The sequence below is a fragment of the Strigops habroptila genome, chromosome Z, assembly GCF_004027225.2.
Source record: "Strigops habroptila isolate Jane chromosome Z, bStrHab1.2.pri, whole genome shotgun sequence".
Lineage (NCBI taxonomy): Eukaryota > Metazoa > Chordata > Aves > Psittaciformes > Psittacidae > Strigops > Strigops habroptila.
This window is the reverse complement of record NC_044302.2, coordinates 101,587,441-101,595,929: the sequence shown is the minus strand read 5'-3', so window position 1 is coordinate 101,595,929 and position 8,489 is coordinate 101,587,441.

Sequence of the window (8,489 nt, the reverse complement as noted above, 5' to 3'; positions counted from 1 at the left end):
TAGGAATAAAGCTGAGTCCTTTCATAGGCTCATGAATGGTTTGGGTTAAAAGGCACTCAACCAGTTCCAACAGGGACATCTTCCACTGTTCTAGGTTGCTCCAAGCCCCATCCAACCTGGCCTTGGGCCCTGCCAGGGATGCAGCTTCAGCTTCTCTGTGCACCCTGTGAGAGTCCCACACACAGCACAGCACCCACAATAAGTGATGTACAACCTACAGAAGAAGGTCTGAGTCCATAAAAGCCCATTAGGAGCAGCTGGATGTGTAGCCTGAAGCCACAGTGATTGTCCTTCATGTTCCTCCTCTTTCCTCCATCATATTCAGTCCCTGCCAGCAGTGAAATCACTTCACTACAACACACCTCGTGCAATTGCTTTAAGGTTTGTGCAATACTTTGCATTTAGAAGTAATAGTGTTGCTTTAAAACCTTCCTTTCTCCTGTGGGATCCATTGTGAGATGGAATTCCTGCTACAATTGCCTGGCAGAGTAGTTTCTCTCCCCTTTAGCAGGGTAGCAAGTCAGGAGTAAGCTAATACCACTGTACACTGGCTGGGCTCATAGTCCTGAGGAACACAAAGGGCTCCATGAATAAGGTTCTAGTGAGTTCTGATCATACAAGTGCCTCCCAGAGTAGCTGCAGGGAAGCACAGGATGGATCCCTTTGGATACAGCAGGTTTTGCTGCTGCTCCAGTCAAGCCAACCCAAATTCCCTTCTCCCAGGGAGTATGAAAGCAGCAGTGCAGCCCAAATGCGCACTTCAGTGCATCCAACCCTGCGAGACACAGAACCAATCACAGACAAACCCTCCGAGATGTACAATGAAGCACACGAGGCATGAGCTGAACAAGAAGGATGCTCCCTTCGGGCAAGAAGCATCAAACCACTAAACCAGGAACAGGCAGAAAACATGGCATCCCAGACTGCTTTGGGTTGGAAGGGACTTTAAAGCTCACCCAGTTCGTTCCAGGGACACTTCCACTAGAGCAGGTTGCTCCAAGTCCTGTCCAGCCTGGCCTTGAACAGGGATGAGGAAGAGGCAGACTTACAACCCGCTGGAAGGACTGTGTAACCTTGCCTTTAGAGCAAAACGTGCTCTGGAATGAACCCCGGCGACCTTAGAGCCTACAAACAAGTGAATGCAGGACTGTTGCTGCTGCACAGAGCTGCTGGCAGGCGATTCAGTGGTGTGGTTCTCCATCTGTTGGCCAGAGGAAGGAGTAACACCGGTCCTGAAAGCGGCAGAGCACAGAACCGTGTAATTCCAGAGTGGTTTGGGTTGGAAGGGACCTTAAACTCACCCAGTTCTAACTTAGGACACCTTCTACTAGACCAGGTGGCTCCAACCTGGCCTTGAACATTCCAGGGATGCGGCAGCCCCAGCTTCTCCTTTCAACCCATTCCAGTGTCCCATCACTCTCACAGGGAAGAACTTCTGCCTAAGATGCCATCTCAATGTCCCCTCTGGCAGGTTAAAGCCATTCCCACCGATGGGTACTTGATTTGGACCTAACACTCATAGCTGTTGCTGTGTACGAAGGGTTCTATGTATCAGAAATTACATATTTAAGCAGTTCTGTAACACATAATTTATTCCCACTCTGATTTGAATCATTATCCAGAAATGAGGGAATGATGTGGCTCCTCTTTCTATCCATGTTTTATACCTAACTCCATGTTTAAACTCCACCTTTCAAGTAGAAAAGCTCTTTTGGGGGGCTGAGATAACCCTTAAGGTATTAAATCCCATCAGGGTATTAAATCCCATCAGGGTATTAAACCCGTAATGAAGTTATGTCATCCCAGCATGTTCTCAGTTTACTTTGGGCTCATCAAACAAAGAGCAACTGTAAGCTGGTGAAATGACCAACTATTCCTGTGCCAAACTTCATCTTTGGAGACAGATTTGGTGGCAAGAAATCCAAGGAGAAAGATCCAGGAAGAGAATTTAAGATATCTGACCAAGATGAATAGCAGCAGCCCCTTCATCACACCATATACAAAAGAGCTGCATCTCCTTCCAGCATGGACCAGAACTTTAAGTGTTAAGAGGAATATTTAGGACATTTATTATAGCAAATAATCACTGTTAAAGGCTTTTTCACCTCTAATAATCCTCATCCTGAAAGGGCATCATGCAAACTACCTCTGCATGCAGCTACCTGATGACAAGTGATGTAGCCAAGCCCTGGCCAGAACCGGACCTGAAGTAAACCTCTGCTGCTTTGTAAGCCCAAGTGTTTCATTACCTTTGGGTTTATTCCTGTGTGAGGAATTAGAGGCAGGTGGAAAAGAGGAAGGCGCTGAAAGACACTAAATCCAGCATCACATTTGAGGTGTAGGAATGGAAAAGGCTGTTGGAGCAAAGCCTTTTCCGGCCCAGAAAGAAGTGAGTATTGTTGCTCCTGCAGAATGCACCAAGGAATCTCTTACATACCTGTGAGGCCCAAACAAAGAGCACTTTGATGTGGAGCAGCAGCCACAAGTGAGCAGATTCTATTTCTCCTCAGAAATGAACAGCTCAACAGTGCTCTCAGCCAGGACAGCCTGATCAAACACACTTTGATCAGCTCAGCCTGCAGCAAGGGAGCAGAGATCTGATGTGTATTGATTCAAACCTGCAAGATGCCAAGCTTTTTAGCTGATTTTTCCCCCCTGCTTATATACCTGCTCAATAATAAGACTTGATTTAGGCCAAACTAAGAGCATCTGTTAAGGCAGAAACTACTTTTCTCATTTCAATTTGCATTCTGGGGCATGAAGAAGCTTTTCACTCCCCTTTGGTTTGCTCAATCAGGACACTTTCAGCTCGGGCGGATGCCGGTTTCAAGTGATGACACTGTTGGACATCCCTGCACACACCAGTGGCTGCTCTGACACTATTCTGTGGGTATGAAGTGGAGTTGGGCTGGTTCTGGAGGAGAAATGAACCCTGCAAACAGCAAAAGCAGGACCCCAAAGCCCCAAAACCCTAAAACCATACTTGGGGTGCATTCAGCAGCATGTTGTGTGCTGTTCAGCATCTATTCTGCATGGATAGAGGGTGAAGGACCAGCAGGACGAGGCCGTTGGTGCTGTTTGCTCCTGGCCACCTGCAGGATGGCCCCAGGGCTGCAGACATGGGCGTGGGTCCGTGTCTGTGTTTGTGTCTGTGCAGCACCAAAACAATAGCGCTGAGACACAGTGACCCCAGCAGCACACTCGCGATAAAACAACCGCCAAACCTCTCAGCCTCCACATTGCAACTCAGCGGGACCAGTTGCCAAGTACGGTGTCAGCTACTGAGGCTATGAAAGCTCAGTGGATTAACACTTACAGTTTGGAGCTTGTCATGTCTGTTCCCAGGTTCTTGAGGTCTTTACATGTGTTTTCCTGCAGCCTGGAAGGAGAAAACCACAGTGAGGAGGATTGCAAATAGATGGTCATTGATCTCAACGACTGAGCATCCCCTTCCTTCCAAGGACTCGGGAACCAGGAGTCCATTCTGACCCTTTACAAAGGCCAATAGGTTAAAATCCCCCTAAGGTTAAAGGCTACAAAACCTCTCACAGAGTTTCCTCTGTCACACTGTGCATTAAGTACATTATGAAGATGAAATAAAGTAATTAAGATGGGGTAAAGTAAACCTGTCACTTAAGACAAAGAGGGAGGTCCTACCTATCCCAAGAGCTGTGCCTCAGTGCCCGCATCCATCCCCGCAGGGAATGTGCTGGGAGCAGGGACCTGCCGAGTGTCCTTGTGCCACCCAGGCTGTGTCTCCTGCACATGGCGGGTGAAAAGGTGACAGCTATATCCTTGTTGGTGTGGCGTTGGTTTGGGTCAGTCATCACCACAGCGGTGAGCGATGGAGCCGGGCCGGGGTCCCTCAGCACAGGGATGAGGGGATGGAGCCGCGGGTGGCGCCGGCCCCGAGGCGATGCCGAGCCCCGCTCCGCTGGACCATGGCGGGGCCGTTGCCGAGGGGCCGAGGCCCGGGGCTGTCCCCCCGTCCCGCAGCCTCGGCGGCCGCTGCTCCCGGTGCTGCGGCCCAAGCAGCGAGTGAGGAGCCGGGGGAGCACAGAGCCACGACCCGGTAACGGCGGGGCAGAGCCGGGTGAGTCTCCCCGTCGGGGGCACCGTGTGAGCGGCGCCGCTCCCACCTCCACCCGACGGCGGGACCCCGCCGCGGCCCCCCGGGGCCGGGGCTGTGTCCGGGCCCGGCGCGGCCCCTCCCCTCGCCCTGCGCAGCGGGGCCGGGCCGGCCCACCGGGGGAACCCGTTTGTCCGGTCTGACGGCGGCTCCCGCGGGGCGGGCGCGGGGCCGCCGGAGGGATGAGAGGGCCCTGAGCGAGCGAGCGGCGGCGGGACCCGGCCCTCAGGTGCGGCGGCGGCGGCGGGCGGGACCGGGGGTGCGCGCCGCGCCGGGCGGGCGGGACCGGGACCCGGACTCCGCCGCCACCGGGCGGGTCGGAGCCGGCACCGGGGCGGGCCCGAAGGGCTCTTCCTCGTCAGGGCATCGCCGGTTCAGGCGCGGGGTGTGAGGGCGGCGATAGCGGCGCCCCGGAGCAGCGCGTCCCCGTTGCACCGGGAGTTCCTGTAGTGCCGTGAGTGCTTCGACGGGTCCGTGTTCATCCCGGGAGGAGCGGCTGCGGCGGGGACCGGGGCCCTCGGCCAGGTGAGGCCTTCGCTTGTGCTCTGCCCTGGCCGGTGGGGCCACTGGGGGTCCTATGGCACAAGGGGCTGTTGTCACCTCCGTGCCCATCGGGATGGCTTGATCTAAGCCCTGGCAGGGATTTGGGGCTCTGTCTCTCTCCCACCCATGAAGATGTGTCTCAGTCGATCCTCAGGCTTACCATAGAGGCTCCCCTGTGAGGAGCTGATTCCTCTGTGGATGTTCCAAGGCTGAAACTTTGGGATAAGGAAGGAATTCTTAGCTGGGAGGGGAACGAATGGAGCTTAATGTTCTCCCTGAGCTCTGGCAGATCCTGCCGTCGTACTCTCTTGCTTCTATGGCCTTGGGCTAGTTCTGCTTCTGGCTTTTACTCCTTCTCTATTCATAAATGAGGAAAATAGCTTGGTGGTTGTGGGCTGATTACTCATTAGTCAGTGTTTATAGAGGCTTTAGAGCAGAAATAGGTGTCTCTATGGAGGAACCATCCTCATTCTGCAAAAGAGTTACTCATGAGGTCAGATGGAGCCGAAAAGCATATCTGACACTCCCAAAAGTCCTGTTTCCTGCTGCTTTGTGTGTATAGATTAAGTGACATCCTTAAATAGTGTGTTAAATGGAGCAGCTGATGAAGCATTTCACTGCCTTGAATGTCAGAAGGGCCTGAAACTGAAGAAGGAAACACCGTGCAGGGAGCTCCTGGTGATGAGGAACAACACGGTGACTCCTATCCTGTGAGCGTGGTGGGGTCTGGAGGGTGCCCTGGGCATGGAGAACGATCCCTGCCTCTAACCGGAGAGCTTGGGGGTAACTCCCTGTGCAAGTGTCTCTATTCGCACTCAATTCATTCCTCTTGGAGAGCGGTTGCTTTTGGAGCTGGCCCAGACCCATCTTTGGTGACTCGTAGGTATCATAAAGATGACCTTAGCTGGCTTCTAAGCTGGTCTCCCTTGGCTGCTCCCTTGAGCTGGCCCCTGTTAACTGAGCTGCTTTGTGGAGGTGTAATTGAATGCAGGATATTAGCCAGGAGCTTCTGCAACCTAAGCCAGGCTCTGTGTGTGACTTACCCTCTGGCCTTGGGCAAAGCACTTAACCTTGCTGTGTTGCTGGGCTCCTCGGGGGTGAAGAACATGCCTCTCATTAGATCCCCAGGGAACGCTGGTGCCTGAGCTCTCACTCTGCTGCGGTTTGTGCCAGAGCATCCTGGCTTTGGGCAAGCTCAAAGAACTGTTCTCCAATGTGTAGTGCTTTAATACCCGTGTTTTCCCCTTGTGTGTTCTTCTATACATTAGAAATCTCTACTTAATGTGACATTAGAGATGCTCATGGATGCTTTTAGGAGGAAATAGATCATGGGAAGCACCAGAAAGTGACCTTCTGCCTAAGAGGAGGTAGCATGGAAGAGTTTGGAGAACTTCCTACTGCACACACATCATCTCATGAGCCAAGAAACCATCCCTAAGGTTGTTCTGTTACAGATGGAGCCTAATTGAAGGTCCGCAGGGTTCTTCTTGAGGTCTCTGTGCTGACAGCACACCCATCTCAAGCTCCAGCTCTGATCTCTTGCTTCAATCACAAACTGCATTGGCCAAAGGTCAGTTTTGGCAAACCCCTTTAGTGGCACTTCTGGATGCTGATGGGAAGGTGGATCACGGGGTGATCTCCAACCTGCTGCAGGAGGTAACCTTCATTTATCACAGTTATTATTAATACCTGCTGGTGCTGATGGGGGATGAAAAGATCTATTTAAAGTGCCCAAAACCTTCCCTTATGCTTTATGTGTGCTCCAAATAAATGATGTTGTCCTCTATTAGCATGAACTTTGAGAGGCAACATAATATCTAAGAGGCAGGTTGAAACCCCTTCAAAGTACACTCAAACCAAAGGTTACCAACTTTATCTCCTGCAAGATAACTTCTCTTGCCATGGGCTTTATCTGAGGGAAAAGCTGCATCTCTGTTAATGGCAAATCCTAGGGCAGATAACGGGGGATGTTATCATCTTGTTCCTGCGTGTGGCTCATCCCGGGATCATGGAATGGTTCCAACCCAAACTGTCACCTCCCTTCAACCAAGTTGGGATATAACAGCTTTTGGAGGGAAGCTTTCCCAGAGCTTGGTGGTACCCAAGTGTTCCAATGCCACCTCCTGATGGTGCAGGGTCATTTTCTCTTGGAGGTGGAAGTAATCCAGTTTGGGAAACCTTTGATCCTCACAGTTATAAAGGTAGAGCTGAAACACCTCTTCCAATGAGTGGTTGCTCTCAGAACATCACATGAAGCTGTTTCCATTGCAGTTCCATGATTGTTTAACCATCATCTTCAGCTCTTCTTCCTCTGGTGTGCGGTGAAGATGTGAGACTCACCAGGTGTGAGGTGGCTTCTGGTGTCCATGAGTGGTTTATCCATAGCCATCTTCTAATCACGTGAACTTGAACCTTTCCAGATGGGAATTCTGGGTCGCCTCACCTGAAGCACATGTAGGAGCTTCCTCCAAGGTCACAGTGCAATGAGGAAGGAGTGTGGGGTCAGCAGTTCTTTCCTTACTGCCGTTGATCAGTTGCCAAGCGTGGTCTGGGCACAGGCGAGGAACCCTCTGTGTGTGTCCCCACCTCCAACGTGCTTCCATTGGAGTGGTTTATCCCTTGATCCTAAAGGTCTTCTCCAGCCTGGTTGCTTGTGTGGTTTGCAACACGTGGTGTAAGCACTCAGCACTAAGAACCAGGGTATGCCTCTGTGTCATCTCCAGGAACCCAACTGTCCACGATGTCTGGGCAGAGTCTGCTTCTTGGCTGCACCAGGCACCAAGCTGTACCATTTCTGAGAGTCATTTAGGGTGGAACTAAGGGCACACGCCATAATTCATGTGTTCTGAGTCACGCACTGGGGGGTTTGCATGATCCAAAGTGTACCGAGTTGGTTTAGAGGAGTTGAGGCTTTGGGATGTACCTCACTTCTGATGCTACTTGATGGAGACTGTTTCAGGTGAGCAAGAGCACTTCTATGCTCACAACTGGCTTTAAATCCCTCTGGCAGGGAGCAGCAGCCTCTCTTCCTGCTGGGTTTGATCCACCTTTGGTCTCCACAGTGTTGTGTCCATCCTGCCTCCTCTCCTCTCTTCCCACCCTGCTGGCTCAGTCCTGGCATCTCTCTGCTCCACACTGGTACCTCCCATCTCCTGTTTCACATCAGCATCACTCTTCACCTCCCTCTGACCTCCTGCCACCGCTTTGACGTCCCTTCTCCGGTCAAGTAGGTGTCAAGAAACTTAACCCTGAGCCACTTTGTCACCGTGTCACTGGAGGACTCCTTCTCCTCCCACCTCCCTGCTCTGTTCTTGCTGTGGGTACCTTTCTGCAGCTCCTCCACTTGGACCAGCGTCCCCTCCGGTGCCGGTGATCCCCAAGAGCAGGGTATGTACAGAAATGCTTCTAGAGCAGACAGTAAATGCAGTGGGGTTCCTCTGACATCCAGCTAACCCTTTGCATGATTAGTGAGTTCATTAATCATTAATCTGCTCATTAGTAAAGATTAATAGACTGAAGGCTGGGTCTGGGTGTGCCTTGGTTTGCTTCTCTTGGAGTGAGAGGCATTCAGAGGTGTGGTGGTGCTTCAAGGACCACGCATGTGAGGACCTTCAGCTCTTCCCCTCCTGCAGGTCAGGTATTACAGGCTGAATCCTTGTCTATTTTAGATAGATAATTCCAAGGGGAATTCAGGATCAAGCTGCCAGAGGGGAGATTGAGATGGGATCTTAGGAAGTTCTTCGCTAGGAGGGTGGTGGGACACTGCGTTGAAAGGAGAAGCTGGGGCTGCCCCATCCCTGGCAGTGTTCAAGGGCTT